This window comes from Myotis yumanensis, unplaced genomic scaffold (assembly GCF_028538775.1).
Source record: "Myotis yumanensis isolate MYYU_CA2020_CCGP unplaced genomic scaffold, mMyoYum1.0.hap1 SCAF_13, whole genome shotgun sequence".
NCBI lineage: Eukaryota > Metazoa > Chordata > Mammalia > Chiroptera > Vespertilionidae > Myotis > Myotis yumanensis.
In genome coordinates this window covers 5792972-5801439 of record NW_027223764.1, presented here as the reverse complement: position 1 = coordinate 5801439, position 8468 = coordinate 5792972, and the positions used below count along the sequence as shown (strand labels likewise).

General features: G+C 44.7%; 1 long non-coding RNA gene across 1 annotated transcript; it reads right to left on the bottom strand.

The window, feature by feature from the left end:
• Nucleotides 1-1273: 1273 nt before the first annotated feature.
• Nucleotides 1274-8125, bottom strand: LOC139021499 (uncharacterized). The gene is made up of 3 exons (XR_011473518.1): nt 8045-8125; nt 7283-7422; nt 1274-1426 (listed from the first exon to the last, which is right to left on the bottom strand). It is a non-coding gene; the product is annotated as an uncharacterized lncRNA (long non-coding RNA).
• Between the last annotated feature and the right edge of the window lie 343 nt (nt 8126-8468).

Genomic DNA, 8468 nt, shown 5'->3' with positions numbered 1-8468 from the left:
GAAACGTCACACAAGAGGTTATAGGTAGACCTGACTGGTTTGGCTCAGTGGATAGAGCGTCGGCCTGCGGACTGAAGGGTCCCAGGTTCGATTCCGGTCAAGAGCATGTACCATGGTTGTGGGCACATCCCCAGTACGGAGTGTGCAGGAGGCAGCTGATCAATGTTTCTAATTCTCTATCCTCTCTCCCTTCCTCTCTGTAAAAAATCAATTTAAAAAATATTTTTAGCCAAAACCGGTTTGGCTCAGTGGATAGAGCGTCAGCCTGCGGACTGAAAGGTCCCAGGTTCGATTCCGGTCAAGGGCATGTACCTGGGTTGCGGGCACATGCCCAGTAGGAGATGTGCAGGAGGCAGCTGATCGATGTTTCTCTCTCATCAATGTTTCTAACTATCTCTCTCCCTTCCTCTCTGTAAAAAATCAATAAAATATATTTTAAAAAAAATACTTTTAAAAAAATTATAGGTAGATTCTGGGGGATAATGAGTTTCAAGTCATAGAATCATGAATGTTAGAGATGGGATGAACTCCTAGAGAGCTTATTTAGAAAGAGCTTCTGGCCCACTTCACCAGGAAACCTGGTGCTCTCTCCCTTTTTGCCTGTAGAGACAGGGCCTTTGTTGGTTTTGAGTATATTTACCCCTAGGAAGCAATTGTCCTGTTCTTAAACTGATTGTTATGGGTTGGATTGTATCCCTTCAAAAGATATGTTCAAGTCCTAACTCTGGTACCTGTGAATATGACCTTAATGGAAATAGGGTCTTTCCAGATGTCACCAAGTTAAGATGTGGTCATACTGGAGCCCCCATCCAATGGCCGCTGTCTTTGTAAGAGGAGGAAAGCTTAGACACAGACCCAGAGGGAGAACACCAGGTAACAATGGAGGCAGAGCTTAGAGGGATGTATCTACAAGCCGGGAAACGCCAAGCATTGCCTGCAACCACCAGAAGCTGGAGGAGGCAAGGAAGGATTGTCCCCAAAGCCTTCAGAGCCAACACGGCCTTGTCCACACCTTGATTTTGGATTTTAGCCTTCAGACGGTGAGAGAACAAATTTCTGTTGTTTTAAGCCACACAGTGTGTGGAAATTTGTTATGGCAACACAGGAAATGAACACACTGACCACATGACCACATCTCTTTGTCCCCGCTCTTATTTAATCTGTGAAATAGGACAAATTCTTGCTCTTAATAACTCTGAGATTTCTGATGGAAATTTTAATATCATTAATATGTAGTATTTTTATATTAAGATGATACACATTGGGACTGGGGAAGCTTTCTGGTGACTGAGTTGGAAAGCTCGTAGGAAAAAGAGAGACACTCTATGAGTCCTCTTCTGTGCTGCTCCATCCAGTGCCGGAGATCCTGCCCGGAGGACCAGGCACCACGAGAACCATCTGCAAACGCTGCTGACACTTCCTGCTACTTCAGAATAAAAATATGTCTTGTAAGTATTCTGAGCTCTACAAAGGCTGCTGTGGAAAATCAGAGGTAGCATTATTTTCCTTTGCCTCTTTTTAAAAAAATTATTATTATAAACGGACTTTCCCTTCCTCGGAACTTGTTATTCATACCTTTCCCCTCAAGATATCTTCTCTCTGGTGCCTGACAATAATTCTTGTTCTGATGTCATTGGTGAGTCCACCCCTAAGCAAAGGTGATATTTTTCCATTCTATCAGGAACTCAGCTATTTATTTCAATCCATTCATAGACTTGTAGCAGAAAAGGATATTCTGGTTGAATACATTCCCTTATCAGATTGTAGATGCATCCTTAGCACTGTGGGGTGAAATTGATAGAAACTCTGTTGACCTCATGTTCTTTTTTTATCTCTCACGACTACAGTGAGTCACAGAGAACTTGGAACTGATATAAGCTGGTGACCTGAAAAAGCACTCACCGCTTAATTACATCATCATTAATGATAAGCTGTCTGGCCTCCTACTTTCCAACTCCAAAACATTGCCTGTTCTGCCTGTTGCCCGAGGAATCCTTTGTCCTGGTGCTGGGGCTAGTTCTGCACGCTTACTTTCTGGCTTCAGTATTAACGCTTGTTGCGAGCATTACCCATGTGTTTCTATTTTTCTCAAGCTCTAAAGAAAAATATGAATGTCTATATGGTTTTATGTTTCCATGAATATAGTCTTTTGACTCTCAGGTTGTCTCTAAAAGACTTTTGTATTGTCCATTTCCCACCCTTTTTGGTGTGCTTTAAGAAGAAACACTTTTTTGCCCTAGCTGGTTTGGCTCAGCGGATAGAGCGATGGCCTGTGGAGTGAAGGGTCCCGGTTTCTATTCCAGTTAAGAGCACATGCCTGGGTTGTGGGCTTGATCCCCACTGGGGGGCGTGCAGGAGGCAGCCAATCAATGATTCTCTATCATAATTGAAGTTTCTATCTCTCTCTCCCTCTCCCTTCCTCTCTGAAATCAATTAAAAATATTTTTTTTAAAAAAAGAAGAAGACACTTTTTCACATGAGGGGTTGGTTATGATTTAGGTGTTGTTGTTTTTTTAAACTTGTGATTATTCTCAGTCATCTTGCTCGTTCAGATTCCTGGTGCTATTTTTATCACCGAACACCTGTTGTTTTAGATTAGATTAATAATGGAACAAAATTTCTTGGTGGTTTTTTTTTTCTCCATTTTCTCAGCTAACAAAATATTTGCAATCTGCCTCTGAAATGATCATTTTAACAGGTACTTTCATTTATTCAAGAACTTTGCAGAGTATATCAATCCTGGGGAGATTATGGAAAATACCCAGTTTCTGTGTCTCTATGCTATTTAAATATCTATATATTTCACATTGTGCTTAGCGAAAAGATCCCACATTTTGTAGGGTGATTGGGTGGACCCCAAGGATGGGTAGGGGATGATGAGAAGGACGGTAGGTAAGTGGAAGATGAGATCTTTAGCTGATATTATGGGCTGAATTGTGTCTCCCCCAAGTTCTTATGTTGAAGTCCTCACACTGTGTCTATATTTAGAGATAGGGCCTATAAAGAAGTAATTAATATGAAATGAGGTCGTATGAGTGGACCTGAATCCCATAGGACTGGTATCCTTATAAGAAGAGGAAATTAGGACACATACTACATGTGACAGAGACACAATCATGTGAGGACACAGCAAGAAGGTGGCCAAGGAGGGAAGCCTGACAAGCAACCAACCCTGATGATACCTTGATCTTGGGCTTCCAGCCTCCAGAACTGCGGGGGAAATACATTTCCGTTGTTTAAGCCATCGGCTCAGTGGCTCTTTGTTCTGGCAGCCTGAGATGCTAATACAGCTGGGCACTGGCCACAGGCCTTCCCTACTGAGGACCTCAGCCTGCAGAGCAGTGGGAGGGGCCGGGAGGAGAAGGAGGGTGGCAGTGCCCTCATTTTGGACATCTGCTTGGTACCACTCTCGGAGTTCTGAGTATGTCATCATATCTAGGCCGGCTGGCAGAGATGGAAGCCTGCTTGAGTGTGGGGAAGGGGGCGCAGTGTGGGTGATGACAGCCCACACTCCTGGAACAGAGAGCTGGCTGCGAATATTCGCACTATAATGATCTGGCTGCTGTCGTACTTGGTTCCCCGATGGCTGATGCTGTTCCTTTCCTTAAGAGCAAATAAAACTCTACCCTTTAGAAACAGAAGGAAACAAAACAATTAATCTGTACAGGCTTCTATTATTCTCTATCAGGCTTTTCTGGCTGAGTGACATGATGAGTTAGTGTATTAAAAGGGGTTGTAAAAGAAAATCAAGCCATCCAAGAGACCTACAAGCCTTCCTTGGGCAAGTACTTGGTTGAACAGTGTCTCCCAACATTCATGTCCATAAGGAAACTGTGAATGTGACTTTATTTGGAAATAGAGCTCTTTGCAGATAGAGTTAGTTATTTAGATGGTATCATACTGGATTAGGGTGAGCCCTCACTCCAACATGACTCCTTATAAGAAGAAGAGAACCGAGAGAGAGACATAGACACAGAAGGGGGAAGGCCATGTGATGATGGAGGCAGAGATTGGAGCAGCACAGATGCAGGCCAAGAAATGCCAAGGAGAGCCAGAAGTCACAGGAAGCTAGGAAGAGGCAAGGGAGGATCCCCTGCAGCCTTCAGAGGGAGCACAGGCCTGCCAACACCTTGATTTTGGACTTGTAGCCTCCAGAATTGTGAGAGAATAGATTTCTGTTGTTTTAAACCACCCAGTTTGAGGGACTTGATTACAGTGGCCCCAGGGAACTGACAGAGGAAGGGAGCAGGGCAGGGACAAGCACAATGATTGACAAGTGTTTGATGGCTTGTGTGGTTCAGCAGCTTCAGGTCCAAATAAGAGATTTGGAATCTGTGGTGAGTGGTATATCAGTGGTACCGTATCTAGAACAGACCCTCAGAAATTGTTCTTCCCGCCTTAGCTGGTTTGGCTCAGTGGATAGAGTATCGACCTGGGGACTGAAGGGTCCTGGGTTCAATTCCTGTCAAGGGCACATGCCTGGGTTGTGGGCTTGATCCCCAGTAGGAGGTGTGCAGGAGGCAGCCAGTCAATGATTCTCTCATTGATGTTGTATCTCTTTCCCTCTCCCTTCCTCTCTGAAATCAATGAAGATATATTAAAAAAGAAATTGTTCTTCCCCTCCTTTCACACTATCCGGTAAGTGGGAACCACTGACTGAAGTTCCACGAGGACATCTTGAGGGTATCCATTATGTCAACCAAGATATCACAAAGAAAGAGCTTTAGAACCAGAGAAAGCCTCGTCAACTGTGAGGTGATTATTGTACCTCCAGTGTAAAGAATCTTCCATATTCTGAAACATCAGAATAGCTGCTGTGGGAGGCAAAATGAGCCAATTCTTGAGAAATCTTTCCCTTTCTGAGAATTATCATTTAGCAACAGGCACAGGAAAGTATGTGTTGGAATGGCAATGTTTTCTTAAGTCTTTCGGATGTAAACTTGAAATCTGAAGTCCTGGTTTTAAGGTTTAGTGTACGGTATGCTGGTCTTTTCTGCCCAAAGGACTCGCGTGAAGATTAGCGAGGTGTACATTGGAAGCTGATTGTAAATGCAATGGCTTCGTTGCCAGGTAGGGGATTACCGAGCAGCTAGGTGCTGTGGTGGGAATCGCACTGGATTAGCAATTCCATGGTTGGTTTCCAGGAGGCCTGACATCAGAAATGTGCTGCAACTTGCCGAGTCTTCATCATGGAGAGGCTGGCTGCGTACGGTTGCTAGAATGTTCTACCACTCCCCACGGAGTGAGACGGGATGGGCGTTGGCCCTTGTAGTGGGTAGAATAGGGTATGTCCAAGTTCCAACACTCATTACCTGTGAATGTGACCTTGTTTGGAAATAGAGTCTTCGCAGTTGTGTTTAACTTTCTCTGGATGAGATTCTCCTGGACTAGGGTGGGCCCTAAGCCCAATGACCTATGTCCTTATAGGAGACAGAGAAAGAGAAGATACACAGAGACACAGGGGAGAAGGCCATGTGAAGAGCTGCGTGAAGACAGAGGCAGAGGTTGGAGTCATGTGGCTACAAGCCAAGGATGGAGGAAGCCCCAGAAAGCAGGAGAGAGGCATGGAATGGATTCTTCCTCGGAGCCTCCAGAAGAAAGCAATTCTGTCAACTTGATTGTGCATTTCTGGCCTCCAGCACCGGGACAGAACACATTTCTGTTGTCTTAAGACACCAAGTTTGTGACAATTTGTATGGCAGCCCTAGCAAACAAATACAGTCCCCTAGCACTAGTGACCCACGAGAAATCTTGCTGCATCTGATGACTGGAAGCCAGTGCTGTCCATCTCTGCCTATCTTGGTCAGACCAAATACCTACAGAATTCCAACAGGGGTTGTATTAGTTTCCTCTGGTGACTTAAAAGAACACACTTTTATTCTCTTATGGTTCTGGAGCTCAGAAGTCCAAAATCAGCCTCGCTGGGCCAAAATCAAAGTGTCAGCAGCCTTCAGAGGCCTTAGGGTAGAATCAGTTCCTGGCCTCTTCCAGCTTCTGGTGGCTGCCAGCATTCTTTGGCTTGTAGCCATGTCACTTCCATCTTCAAGGCCAGCACCTCTGAATCTCTCTCTGCTCTGCCTTCATGGAGACTTCTCCCTCTATGTGTGTAAAATCTCCCTCCGCCTCCTTTTCATAAGGGCACATGTGATTGCATTTAGAGCCCACCTGGATCGTCCAAAACAAGCTCCTTAGTCACATCTCAATCATATTTGCAAAGATACTTTTTCCATATCAGGCAACACTTACAAGGTCCAGAGATTAGGACCTGCTATCTTGGAGAGCTATTATTCAGCTGGCCACAGGGGCCCAGACTGTGCTTGTATTGAAATGTCAGATAAGCAACTTCAAGCAGCCCAGTTAACAGGGCTGGAGGCTCTGCCTTCATCTGACTCTCTTCCTCATGCCACTCAGGGTGAGGGTAGGGTGGGGCAAGTCCTCTTGGTTTGGGCCTTCAGAGAATATTCTGAATGGATACTACCTATTTCCTCAGTTCTCTCTCTCTCCAATGTTTGAGTGTCTGTCTCCTGCCCCCTCCCAGTCTGATGTCTCCCAGACCTTATTTTGAAAATCACAATTCTTTCAACAGTTTGGGACCTGTCCTCTATCTCCCCAACTATTTACTACTCCGGGCTTCAGCCTGATGTCACTGAAGACATTTCTTTGTTGGCTCGGAATTGTGTGTGTGTGTGTGTGTGTGTGTGTGTGTGTGTGCGTGTGTGGTGCTAAGAGTGAGCTTGGGTTCCTACTCCTTGGGGGAGGACTCTGGTGCCCTGCTTGCTTCCAGGGAGTCCTTTGACCAGAAAGGGCTGTGGTCAGATTCCCTCTGAATCACCCAAGGGCAAGCACACCTTACCGCAGGGAGCATTACACTTCTCCCGAAGACAACCTGGTCTAATATCACATGAGGAAAACACTCTCTTCCTATTAATAGTGCTTTTGGATCCACTCCTGGAAAATCTATATCCCTGGCATTATTGAATAAAACAATTCTTCCCACCTCTACTCTATTTTCACCCCAAGGGCTCCACACTGACTGAGAATAGCTCTCTCTGAGTCATTTGGGATGAATGGTGCTATCCTTGAACACACTGTTTCCTATTTCTAAATTTATCTCTTGCTAGGAGTGAGTGTGTGTGTGTGTGTGTGTGTGCGCGTGTATTCACCCAGCTGCATGACTGTTAATGAATTAGAGAATTGGAGAGAAGTGAAAATATATTTGAGTTTAGAAAGCGGGAAGGGACTAAAATGATACAAGAGAATGATCAAAGAAGGAAGGACATACCAAGAGAAGACAAGAGCAGGCTCCAAATTCTCCTAAAATGTAGAAGCACAGAATCATCTTCTTTTTCTCCTCCTCCTCCTCCTCCTCTTCCTCCTTCTTCTTCGTTAATCCTCACCCGAGGGTATTTTGTCTTTTCTTTTCTTTTTAATATATTTTTATTGATTTCAGAGAGGAAAGGAGAAGGAGAAAGACATAGAAACATCAATGAGAGAGAATCACTGATTGACTGCCTCCAGCACACCCCACACTGGTGATCCAGCCCACAACCCAGGCAAGTGCCCTGATCGAGTGTTGAACCATGACCTCCTGGTTCATGGGTCGACGCTCAATCACTGAGTCATGCTGACAGGGCCCCAGGATGTTTTTTTCCATTGATTTTTAGAGAGAGCAGAAGGGAGGAGAAAAAGAGAGAAACATTGATGTGAAAGAGACACATTGATTGGTTGCCTCTGCACACGCCCTGACTGGGCTGGAGGATGGAACCTGCAACCCAGATACATGCCCTTCACTGGGAATTGAACCCAAGACACTGCGGTGTGGGGGCCAGCACTCTAACCACTGAGCTACTCTGGCCAGGGCCAGAATGTTCTTTTATGCTAGTGTGTTAGGAGCAAGACTTGTGGTACCTGAAGCTTTTTTTATTTTTAAAATCCTCACCTGAGGATTTTAGAGAGAGAGAGAGGAAAGGAGAGAGAGAAACATCAATGTAAGAGAGAAACATCGATTAGTTGCCTCCTGTACGAGCCCAACAGGGGATCGAACCTGCAACTTAGGTACGTGTCCTTGATCCAGATTCAAACCCACAACCTTTTGGTGTCCAGGACGACCCTCAAGTGAGCCATCAGGCCAAGGAAAGCTTTTTAAAACATGGCGGGACCTCCTTAGAAAGAAGAATACAAAACAATGAATACAGAGTTAAGTACAGGGCTTTGGATGAAACCGCGTAGTCCTGAAGCTTAAGCTGCATTAGCCGCAGGGCAAGTCCTCCGTCTTGGTTGGGAATCAAGACCAACATCCTCCTATTTACATGATATCTCATTACTCCAACTTCTCAATGATGTAGTTCCAGCTAAAAGCATTTGAATCATATATACATAATGTTAGGAATCTAAAATATATATACTATATAATGTTAGGAATCTATAATTATATACAGTGTTACGAATCTGTCAAATAATCTGAGATC